This window comes from Pleurodeles waltl, chromosome 3_1, assembly GCF_031143425.1.
Source record: "Pleurodeles waltl isolate 20211129_DDA chromosome 3_1, aPleWal1.hap1.20221129, whole genome shotgun sequence".
NCBI lineage: Eukaryota > Metazoa > Chordata > Amphibia > Caudata > Salamandridae > Pleurodeles > Pleurodeles waltl.
In genome coordinates, this window is record NC_090440.1 from 833260937 (window position 1) to 833272171 (window position 11235).

The window sequence follows — 11235 nt, forward strand, 5'->3', positions numbered from 1 at the left end:
ACCCCCTCCTCCTCGGATTCCCTCATTACCACCCAGCAAAAGTGCCCTTCATCTCTCCATAGACTTTACTAATGTACTCAGCTATTTACATAAAATACAGATGTGCTCTTTGCAGTAGGCATATAAACCTTCTGCGCTTCTTTATGGCACTAAAACTGCCACTAGACAAGTCGGACCCTTTTCCCCCCAGGGAAACCACACACATATTGACAAAAGTGATGTATATATGACAGCCAACCACCTGAAACTCAACTCAAGCAAAACCGAAATAATCCTCTTTGGCCCTCACCAAAAAAACCTGGGACCCCCCATGGTGGCCCACCACGCAAGGCCCTGCACCCACCCCCGCCAACTACGCACGCAACCTCAGCATCATCCTAGACTCCTCCCTCTCTATGACCCAACAAATCAACGCTCTTACCTCCTCATGCTTCAACAAAATCTGTATACTGAAAAACATTAAAATGGATCCCCACAGAGACCAGAAAAACTGTCACTCACGCACTCATCAGCAGCAGGCTTGATTACAGAAACGCCCTCTACGCCGGCACCACTCTAAAACTCAAGTGCAAACTACACGCATCCAGAACTCAGCAGCACGACTCATCCTCGACCTCCACCGACACGAACACATCTCTCCACACCTCAAATCCCTCCACTGGCTCCCCATTGACAAAAGGATCACCTTCAAGATCCTCATCCTCACACACAAATCACTCCACAACACAGGCCCTGCCTACCTCAACGAGAGTCACCTTCCACACCCCCACACGAAACGTCCGTTCAGCTGACCTCTCTCTCGCCTCTGACCCCCGCATCAAACACACCACCACCGGGGGCAGATCCTTCTCCTACATTGCACCCAAAACATGGAACGCACTCACAACCCACATTCGCAAGACCCAAAACCTACTTCTTTTCAGGAAGGGCCTCAAAACCTGGCTTTTTGAACAGTGAACCTCCTAGCCCCTTTCCCTCCCCCCCGTCCCCCCCCCAGCGCCTTGAGACCCTCACAGGTGAGTAGCGCGCTTTATAAATCTCTTTGATACAGATCTACCAATATATATATATATATAAATATATATCTACATAGATATATCTATAGATATATCCATGTACCTAGATATATCTATCTACATAGATATATATATATAGATATATACATATATTTTTTTTTAGTTGTTGTATGGTTTCCTTGGGGGCCAAAATGGCCCCCAGGGAAACCCTACAACATCTAAAAAAAAAATTGCCACGGGCGACCCCCTGTCATTTCATTGTTTTTTTTTTAAATCCCCTGGGGGGGGGGGGCGCGATCGCGCCCCCCCCCCTCCCCAGGGGGCACCTACCTTTTTATTTTTTTCGGAAAATTATCCGGGGGGGGGCGGCCCGTTTTCCGGGGGGGGGCTGCCCCCCAAAAGTGAAATCCCTGGAGTCTAGTGGGGTTTCCTGGCCCCCGATCGCAGCTGTGCTGCGATCGGGGGCCAGGAAACCGTTTCAGAAGGCCTCATAAGAAAGGGGAGACTCTCCCCTTTCTTACGAGGCCTTCTGAAACTGTTTCTGGCCCCCGATCGCAGCACAGCTGCGATCGGGGGCCAGAAACAGTTTCAGAAGGCCTCGTAAGAAAGGGGAGAGTCTCCCCTTTCTTACGAGGCCTTTTCAAAATGTTTCCTGACCCCCCCGATCGCAGCTGTGCTGCGATCGGGGGAGCCAGGAAACCTGAAAGTGTTTCCTAGCCCCCGATCGCAGCACAGCTGCGACCGGGGGCCAGGAAACACTTTCAGGAAGGCCTCGTAAGAAAGGGGAGTGTCTCCCCTTTCTTACGAGGCCTTCCTGAAAGTGTTTCCTGGCCCCCGATCGCAGCTGTGCTGCGATCGGGGGCCAGGAAACACTTTCAGGAAGGCCTCGTAAGAAAGGGGAGACTCTCCCCTTTCTTACGAGGCCTTCCCGAACGTGAAAAAGGCCGTTTTCCCCATGAAAGCAGGAAGCGTCCGCAAGGCTGCTTCCTGCTTTCATGGGGAAAACACCTTTGCAACGTCAGCGCGCCTCGCGGCGCGCTGACGTCTCAAAGGGGCGGGTGGGGGGCGGGGGGAGACACGGTAGCTTCCGTGTCTCCCGGGGGGGGAAAAAAAATAAAAAATAAATCCTCGGGTGCGACGCACCCGAGGATTTATTAATGCCCTTCCTGGTGTCGGCCACTGGTCGTGACCCGCACCAGGGAGGGTGTGTGGGCGTCGGCCAGTGGCCGACGCCCGCACCTAAGCGGTTAAGGACTCGTGTGAGTTGGACGCATAGCAAGGTGTGATGCTGTGGCAAGTTTTTCACTTGTTCCATGAGTGGGAATGCAGTTTTCACATGTTTTGAGTTAGCCAATGCGTATCCAATGGTATCATGTAGGGATTGTAGGACATCCTTGTAGGCCCCACTGTGAGTACAGGGGATAGTCATGTCTCTGACACTTGTATCACCAAGAGTCGCAATGGAATTCAGCCCTTATTTAGTCAGCCTGTCAGACCCACATTCTCTAAGATTGGTGGAGCTAATAGCTTCCCAATAGACATCTGCTTCACTATTTACCTACGTAATTTTGAAACAGTAGGCAGAACCTCCTAGCATCATGTACTTCCACATGTAGTGCATCAAGTCTGTGGAACCTGAGTGTAATGGCCTAGGTGTGCATGCAATTCATGATCATGGGTGTTCTAGCAACTCTGTGTCTGATGTAAGTCAGGCCTCACTGGAAGTATATGTTGTGTACTAAGGGCCAGATGTACCAAAACTCCAAATTGCGACTTGCAATTTGCGAGTCCGTGCGACTCGCAAATTGCAAGTCGCAATTTGGAATGCAGAAAGGTGTCTCAGACACCTTCTGCAACTCGCAATGGGGTCGCAAAGTCCCACCTCATTAATATTAATGAGGTGGGTCGCAGTTTGCAACCCCATTGCGAGTAGGGGCACTCATGGGGATGGTGGCCTGCTGGAGACACCAGACCACCATGTCCGTGACTGCTTTTTAATAAAGCAGTTTATTTTTTTCTAAGTGCAGCCCGTTTTCCTTAAAGGAAAACGAGCTGCACTTTGAAAAAAAAAAACGAAACCTTTAGTTTCGGATTTTTTCAGGGCAGGTAGTGGTCCCTTGGAACACTGCCTGCTCTGAAAAAATATTTTTTTATCCAGTCACAAAGGGGAAGGGGTCCCATGGGGACCCCTTCCCGTTTGCGACTGGGTTACCATCCACTTCAAGTGGATGGTAACTGCAAATGTAATTGAATTGCATTGCAAGTCACAAATAGGAAGGTAACACCCCTTCCTATTTGCGAGTCGGAAATGCATTTTGCGAGTCGGATCCGACTCGCAAAATGCATTTCTGCATAGCAAAGAGGCATTTGCGCCTCGCAAACGGCGATTTTCGCTATTTGCGAGGTGCAATCTCTTTGCTACATCAGGCCCTAAGTTTTGATTTTCCTGACATGTCTGACCCTATGAGTGCTCTAGGGTTTGCTGCCTCCAAAATGTAGATAGACCTTACCTGTGGTGTGTCTGTAGAGACAAACATGTGTGGATTAGCCTATACACTCCTCGGTGTACATGTTGTTGGCAAATTATAGTTGTGTATCCACCGCCCCCCCCTCAAACACGGCCATGGGTTTGTGAATGGGGTACCTAGTATTGATGCTACCAGTATGTTACACATACCTGTGAAGAAGTGACGGTTTGGTTGCATACTAGTATACACACTCAGGTTTGGCACTTGGTACCATACTGGAAAGTCCAGTTACAACTTGCAGACCATGTGGCTTTAGTTTTACTTTCCGTACACTGACATTTGTAGCCCAGCTCTTGGTGGAGGATATGCAGCATGATTCTTAGATGTTAACTGTCAGAACTCAGATTGCAAGTCAAGGCTAGTTGTTACCCATCTTGTGGGTTATGAATGTGCTTTGTGTGATGTGACCTTTGTTGTCTGGCCTGCCATGCACTTCCTCAGGGACATTCGATGCTCTGTATCGTGATATGAGCTGTTAGAAGTACAGTAGATGTAATCTCTGATTAACTTGCTGTGCTGTTTCACACAATGCAGTTACTAATGTGGCATATCTGCATTTGTCTTCACAGCAGCTAACATGACTCCAGACCAGGTCCATGAATTTCAGCGTCAGGCCATGCAATACCAGCACATCCTGCTGGTGGTGTCGGGGTTCCGATTGATGGCCCGGCGATATCGCCATGAACGTGCCTCCGGGGCATGGCGAGCCTTCCCACAGGGTGGGCCTACTGTGCCCATCACAGCCACCACAGAAACAACCACCAATCTGAGCCAGGTGGCCCCACCCACAGCTGCCTCTGTTGAATCTACATCTGCTGGACTTCCTGGCCCCAGCATTGCCTCCGGTGCCGGACAGCCCACACAGACCTCTTCCACCGGTACCCAGACTGCCACTGCTCCAGCTGTTGACCCTGCGGCCTTCAATAGACTTGAAAACAAGATGGACAAAGTGCTGCGCAAGGTGAGCCACCTGAGCCGGGACGTGCAGCACATTAAACAGCGGGTCAAGGATATCAAGAGGACCCTCCGGAGGGCCAACCTCTAGACAGTTGAATAGATGGACATGATACCCTCCCCTCCCTCCTCTTTCCTTGTTCTTATACTTAGTGGGCTTAGGGGGCTTAGTGTTAGGTTAGTATAGGCTGTTAGTTTAGTCAGTGTTAGTGGGTGGGGGGTAGGTGGTCATGCTTGTTTCTTTTTTGACTTATTACATGTGTGGGTGGGTAGGTGGTGGGCTATGTTGCGGTTCTTGTGTGTAAAAAAAAGAAAAAAAAGCAAAAAACATTAAAAACAAAATTACCAAAAAAAAATATATTTGTTTAGGATAGTATAGTATGTGTTTAGGTTAGTATGTGTTGTCCTCAATGTGTCCCGTCTCATAAGGGGGGTGGGGGGTAGATGTTTAGAACGTTTCGTTACATGTGATAAGTAAGTGTAGCTTAGGTTAGTTAGGAACAGTTGTGGGTAATGAGTAGTCAGGGTAGATAAGGGTAGGTAAGATTTTTCCCTCAGTTTCCTCATCTATGGTTAGCTTTTAATAAATATTTGGTTACCCCTTAATAGTATGTGTTGAATGGTACTTGATCGTGGGTTTGGATTCCGTGTACATCTCTTTTGTACTATAACATCTGTGTCCAGTGCTACAAACAAATCCCAACTGAGCTGTACGATTGGCAGCTAACCCAGAGCTACCTTGCAAAGTGTCTACCCTTTGTTGCAACCACCAATCACAGTTAATATGGATGACAATGTGTTTCTGTTGATAAGTGTGTTTTCAAAGTCCCTAACAGTGCTTCCAGACTTGATATTGGGGAAACAGTTTTAGGTCTGACTGCAGTGTGATGATCATGCACACCCTTATAAGATGAGTTCTCATTGACAATCTTGTATTCTTGTCTTCATGACCCTCATACATCATTTGTGACACAGTTCGGCATGATTACCTATTTGTATGTTAACTCAGACACCTTCATTTGTGCAGTTTTTTTAGTGTTTACTTAGATTAGTGTGGCATGTTTATTGTGTTATTTTTGCACGTTGACAACATTTAGCGGGTACTATTTGATGACTTAGTTATCCCCTGGGGAAGCATTCTTCTGTCCAACACAGCATGGTGGTGTATGGTTTCTCACTTCATCAGATTATTCCCTCAGGATGGGCAGAGTATGATGCAATCATGGTCACTGTGCAGATTTCTCTAACTACATAATATCTGGACAGTTGTATTGACAAGCTACATTATTTGACAGTAGGGACATTTCAATTATCTACTGCGCAGTTGATATGTCACATTACCCAGAGACAGATTTGTTGTGTAAGTGCTATTTATTGAAAAGTGCTGTAGTGCTATATGTACATTGTCCATGATTGTGAGTCCATTATAGTGATATCTTCCATTGTGATCTAACACAAGGGTTTACCAAAATGCTTTTGTCATGCTGGGGTTGCTGTTTCAGACAGTGCAGAGGGACAGACTTAGCCAATGAGTAGGAGAGAGACAATGACTGGGCTGGGTGACAAGTTATACAGTGGTTAGCAGAACAGTGCTTGAGTACAGTTGTGGTAAGACTGTCATGTTTCAAAATGCAGGACTTTGGTAATAGTTGGCCATGTGGCAGGGACTAGTGCTTCCGGGTCATTTTCCTTGTGAATGTGATCTGTTCCATGTCTTCTTCTTCTGATGTGTGTGTTGCCTGCTTTGTCCTTGTTGTTGTTGGTTGTGAAGGGGCAACACACACCTCAGTGGAGTCAGACATCCCAGTGGCTGCTCCCTGTGAAGGTCTTAAGGGCAGTACTGCTGCAAGGAGGGCCTGCTGGTTCTTGAGAATAGCAGCCACATCACGATGGTAGGCAGCCAGGTCGGCCCTGAGGGGTTCTATGTTGCATTCGTGCACGCATTGACAGGATTGCTGTTATAGGTGTTGGGTCAACTGTATTACAGCTGTGCTGATTTCCTTCTGGGTTTTCTGCAGTTCCTGCAAGATAGATGTTAGGGCTTGCATAGCTGCTGCCTGATCTGCAGATGACATCATGCACGAACGCACCCCCTCAAGGCTGGCTGCTATATTTTGCATCCCCACCCGCACCTCCTTGGCCAGCTCCCGCTGTACTCCAACTACAGTTCTCTCAAAGCTGGTGCCAGTGTCGTCTGAGTCCTCAGCTGTATTGGAGCTGGCAGGTCTTACAATTAGGGTGTTGGGTGGATCCTCTGCGATGGCTGCTTGTTCTGTGCTCCTCCTTGTGACTGAAGGTGGGGTCTGGAGGGTTTCAAGGACCTTTTGGATTTTCTCCTGGGGAATGTTTATCGGCTCGTCATCCATGTCATCAGGGAAATCTGGGACAGGCATATCGGCAGGAGATCCATCTTCCTCTGCAATGAAACAGGGTACAATTAGTGTGTCTGTGTTGTGACAATTTTGACGTGACGTGCCTGCCTTTTGATGAATTCACTTTGTGATCTTGTTTTGTAATAATATCTGCAGTCCTTCAGATGGGCATTGTTTCAGGCCTATGCCCCACCTGTGTGTCACATGTATGTTATTGAGTTATCAGACTTGTCAGCCTCATCACCTCTAGGTGTTGCTTTATGCCAAAAAGAGAATTGCCACCTTCTTTTCCTACTCGACCCTCCGTGTATATCCATTCTCATGGTGAGACCTTTCACTGGCTGTGGGTGTTCTGATGGCCCTGGCAGCACACTTAACTATCAGGACCTGCCCCAATCCCTGATCGTTCACATCGACTTAAATGTAATTGACATGTTGCATATCCTACGCATGGCAATGTTGTGATCTGATATGGATGTTGACATTGTTAATGGGTCCTGCTGATGTTGGGTAATGTGTGTTACATTGGATTGCCCTGATAGTCGTATCAGTGTCCTATTTCGTCCTCTGACTGTGCAGGTGTATTTCAGTGACCAGTTTCATGTGTCCCCTCCTCAATGCTGTTGTCTGAGCAGTATGACATTTGTGATGTTGCCTTGTTAGCCAGGCACAGGATGGAGCCTGACATACGCAGCATGGGTGTGTCCTTAGTGCTGTGTCGCTCCTATTGTTGTTTACTATGGCTGATGTTTGTGACAACTATGGGCATTGACATTTGAGTGTACTGGGGCCTTTGTCTTGTTTCAGGAGATTGTTGCAGATGTCATCCTCACCCCCTAATTTAGGTATGTATGTTCCATGGGGAGGTTACTGCCATTGGCTACTTGAGCTGCACACAGATCAGAGGTGGTAGTGGCAACTGTTGTCGCAGTTACATTGCAGTTGTCGGTTTGGCTAGAGGATTGCTAATAGGGCCCTAGTTAATGTAGGAGGTATGTTGGCTGACGAGTGCCAGGATGTCAGTTTGACGTAGTGGCCTTCCCTCCTGTCGTGGCTTTCCCTTTGCTCCATCGTTGACATGACAGCATGCCCCCATGGGACTGTTGTTGGTGTTGTGTAATGGTGTGCCCCAGGTCTTCTCAGAACGGGCCATGTCCCCCTGCCATGCCCCTTTACCCATGCCACTCCATGTATTGGATGACTTCCATGCATTTAGTGGTCGGTATCCCCCCCCGGTTGTAGATGACATTATTGCATTTTAATTCCCCATGCGACTTACCCTGCATGTGCGTTGTCTCCTGGTAGTCTGCGCTGTCCTGTCCTTGAATCTCTGTGACGATCTCCTCAGGGATGACGGCTGCGACCATCTCCTCCATGTGGTCCAGGGCCACCTGGTGTGCTGGACTCCCCCCTCCAGTCTGCAGTGCTGCCTTTCTGTTCCTGGCCATCTTTTCCTTGGTCCTGCATTTGCAGTCATGCCAGCGTTTCTTGCACTCGATGACTGTTCTGCGTACTTCAGCCACACTGTTAATCTTATCGACAATTTGTTGCCATATAGCCTCTCTCCTACTGATTGGCAACTTTGATGTGACAAACAGTTGGTGCTGGTGTTCCGTCACCTCTTTAACCAGGATTTCCTGCTCCTCTGCACTGAAGCGACACTTTCTTTTCTTCTTAAAAGTGTCCTGGTTCTTGTGTGGGTCCTCCTGGCTGGTCTGCTGTCATCTTCCTGGTGTCTGTAGTGGCATCTGGGATCCATTTTGGCTCTCCTCTGGTGAAATGGCTGTGTTCGGTGTGTTTTTCGACGCTATTGCATCAAAAAAAACGGCGCATATCCAGTTTGCGGTGTCGGAAATCGACCCACAGTCATTTCAGCCGCGTTAACATCGTTTTCCTTTACGACTTGACGCCGCGGTGTGCGTCAAAAATAATGACTCCCACCTGTTGTTTGCGCCGCCGTGCGGCAAAGTATAAATATGACGCCCGCACGGCGCACCAAAATGGCGTTAGCCGGCGGTAATATTTTTTACGCAAAACTGCGCCAGTGCAGTTTTGCGTCAAAAAGTATAAATATGGGCCTAAGTCTCCAGCCTTGACATATAATGTGGGGTTTTTATGTGCTAATGTTGGAAAGTCCTCATTTTATTATACACAAGGAAGTGAGCATTGCCTCACCTCAAAATTTGGTTTTCTGACTTAAATAGATTACTTGAAATGTTTCCCAAGTTTAATGAAGTATTATTTTTCATGTTTAGAATGTGCAGTCATCTAAATTATTAACTTCACACTTTTTTTTTCCTTTTCAGTTGTCCAATTCACATTTCCCAATCCTGGATCCTAACTCTACAAGTTACAATGAATGGATCAGATACACCTTCATGTTCATGGTTTTATTGATTTCATATTTTCTCAAGTAGATAAATATCTGAGCTTCTGAGTGATAACTGGCCACTTGCTATGTAGAGATTGTGGAACAGATATTTTAGGGTTCCTCTTTTAAGAGCTTTTTTGTGATAAAGGAATGTTTAAATTGTCTTCTGCATTGATTGGAAACCAATGTAAGGTAATCATGAGAGAACATATATGATCCTATATCCTCTTCCTGAAGATAATTCTAGCTGCTGCATTAAGAGTTGCCTTGGCGGTTGCTAGGTGGATTTTTAAAAAGTCCAATGAAAGGGAATTGCCATAAGTAGTCTTGAAAGTACTAGTAATTTGTCACTTGTCTGACTACTTCTGGTTTTAGGTATTTCATAACTTTCATCAGTTTGAGTTGATGTTGTGCTCTTTGGCTGTGCATATTTGGAGGATTGTGGGTTGAGGTTTTTGTCTATTATGAAACAAAGTGATTTTCCACACTTTACATTTTTTTGAGTTATTTTCTAATATGGTTTGAATGTTAGGCCAATGTTGAATGGGGGGCGTGGCCAACCACTTAAGATGGAGGCAGAATAATTCAATGGCTCCTGGACCTGGGCTGTAAAATACATGACACTAAACCCTTGATCGGCACCATCGGGCCTTGATTCTCCCAACATCGAGGGCCCTGCTGTTTTGCCAGACTCTGGTCAGTGGAAGATCAGCAGCAGTCTGCAGGAAACTCTGACTATTTCTGCCCCACATGTTGGGAGGAAGATGTTTGCTGGACCAAAGTCACCTACAACATACGGGCTGAGTACAGGGCCCAGTGTCATGGATGGGTGGACACCCTCAGCTTTGTGACGTATCGGGGTGCAAGCCTGGTGACTCAGTTACTGGCAGCTCCCACGCCAAATGAGGTGAGAAATGGTGCAGGTGGGCCTGTTAATGCTGGCCCTACCTGGCGAAGCACTGCCCTGGCCTCGAGGGAGCAGGTGCGCCTCTAGACCTGGGGCTTCCCCTGCGCAGCAGGTGATCACCACTGTATGAGGGACACAATGAGGCCGCAATCTATAGACTGACTTGCATGCTGCACTGGAGCAACCCACTATGTGGCATCTTAAAGAGGGATACCTACAGGTAGACCTGTGAAGCCTATGTGGCCTGTTGAACAGTGGCAAAACATGCAGCACGGCGGGCCCAGAGGTGGTCTTCATGGCCTTTGACAACACCTTGTGGTGAGTGCCAGGAGCACTGGGGGTAGCCCAGCAGATTACAGTTTGGCGACTCAGGAAGTACACAATCAGAGGGGGGCCCCTCTGCTGCATTCCAGTGAGACACCAATGTGCTGACCGACTGGAGAGTAACCCGGAAGAAGGTGAAGATCCCTACTGCACTGGTATCCCCTCATTGCGACTGTCACCCAGTGATCAGTTCTGACTTTCAAAACCACACAGATACCTCTGATCAAGGGCGATCAGCTGTAGGTGATCTGATGATCTGGAGTGCCGGGGGGGGCCACTGGACCCTATCTTTGTCCGTTTAATGCAGCTTGCCAAACTCATTGGATAGAAGCACCCATAATCGGTACAGTGGATTATCTGAGGAGCTACACTTTGGCAACTTTGGGGAGCTAACTGCTCGGACCAGAGTCTCTGGCATCCGGGGCGAGAACTCTTGACCCACCATCTCACCACATATGGGTCCTGGAGAGTGTTGCTGACTCAGACTCCTGCCCATAGACTGCATGTGGCTCACTCCCCCAGGTCTAAGACTTACCTGGCTGCAGTGGGCACGAGCCTCTAAAACCCTAAGGGCCCCACAGAAACACCAGGACATCTGGGAATGAAGGGGATATGGAGGGAGCACCATCACCCCCGGATGCTTGGGCCCAGACTGCTGACCAACACCATGGGTCACACAAGGAACACAACTGGAAAAGAGGCGCTCCACTCCTGCTCCCAGTCCACCCTCTCAGACAGCTCACTGACCAAGACAGCAGATGAC

The 11235-nt window shown here is 48.0% G+C and overlaps 1 long non-coding RNA gene across 2 annotated transcripts in view; it reads left to right on the forward strand.

Moving 5' to 3' along the window:
* LOC138284675 (uncharacterized) overlaps nt 1-10318 on the forward strand; it is a 51387-nt gene extending 41069 nt beyond the window's left edge. Inside the window, exon 4 of one of the 2 annotated variants that reach the window (XR_011201441.1) lies at nt 9177-10318. This is a non-coding gene — a long non-coding RNA (uncharacterized lncRNA). Of the gene's footprint in view, nt 1-4113; nt 4761-9176 lie in introns of those variants that run through there. The other variant, XR_011201442.1, reaches the window with a different exon arrangement.
* Nucleotides 10319-11235: the final 917 nt, after the last annotated feature.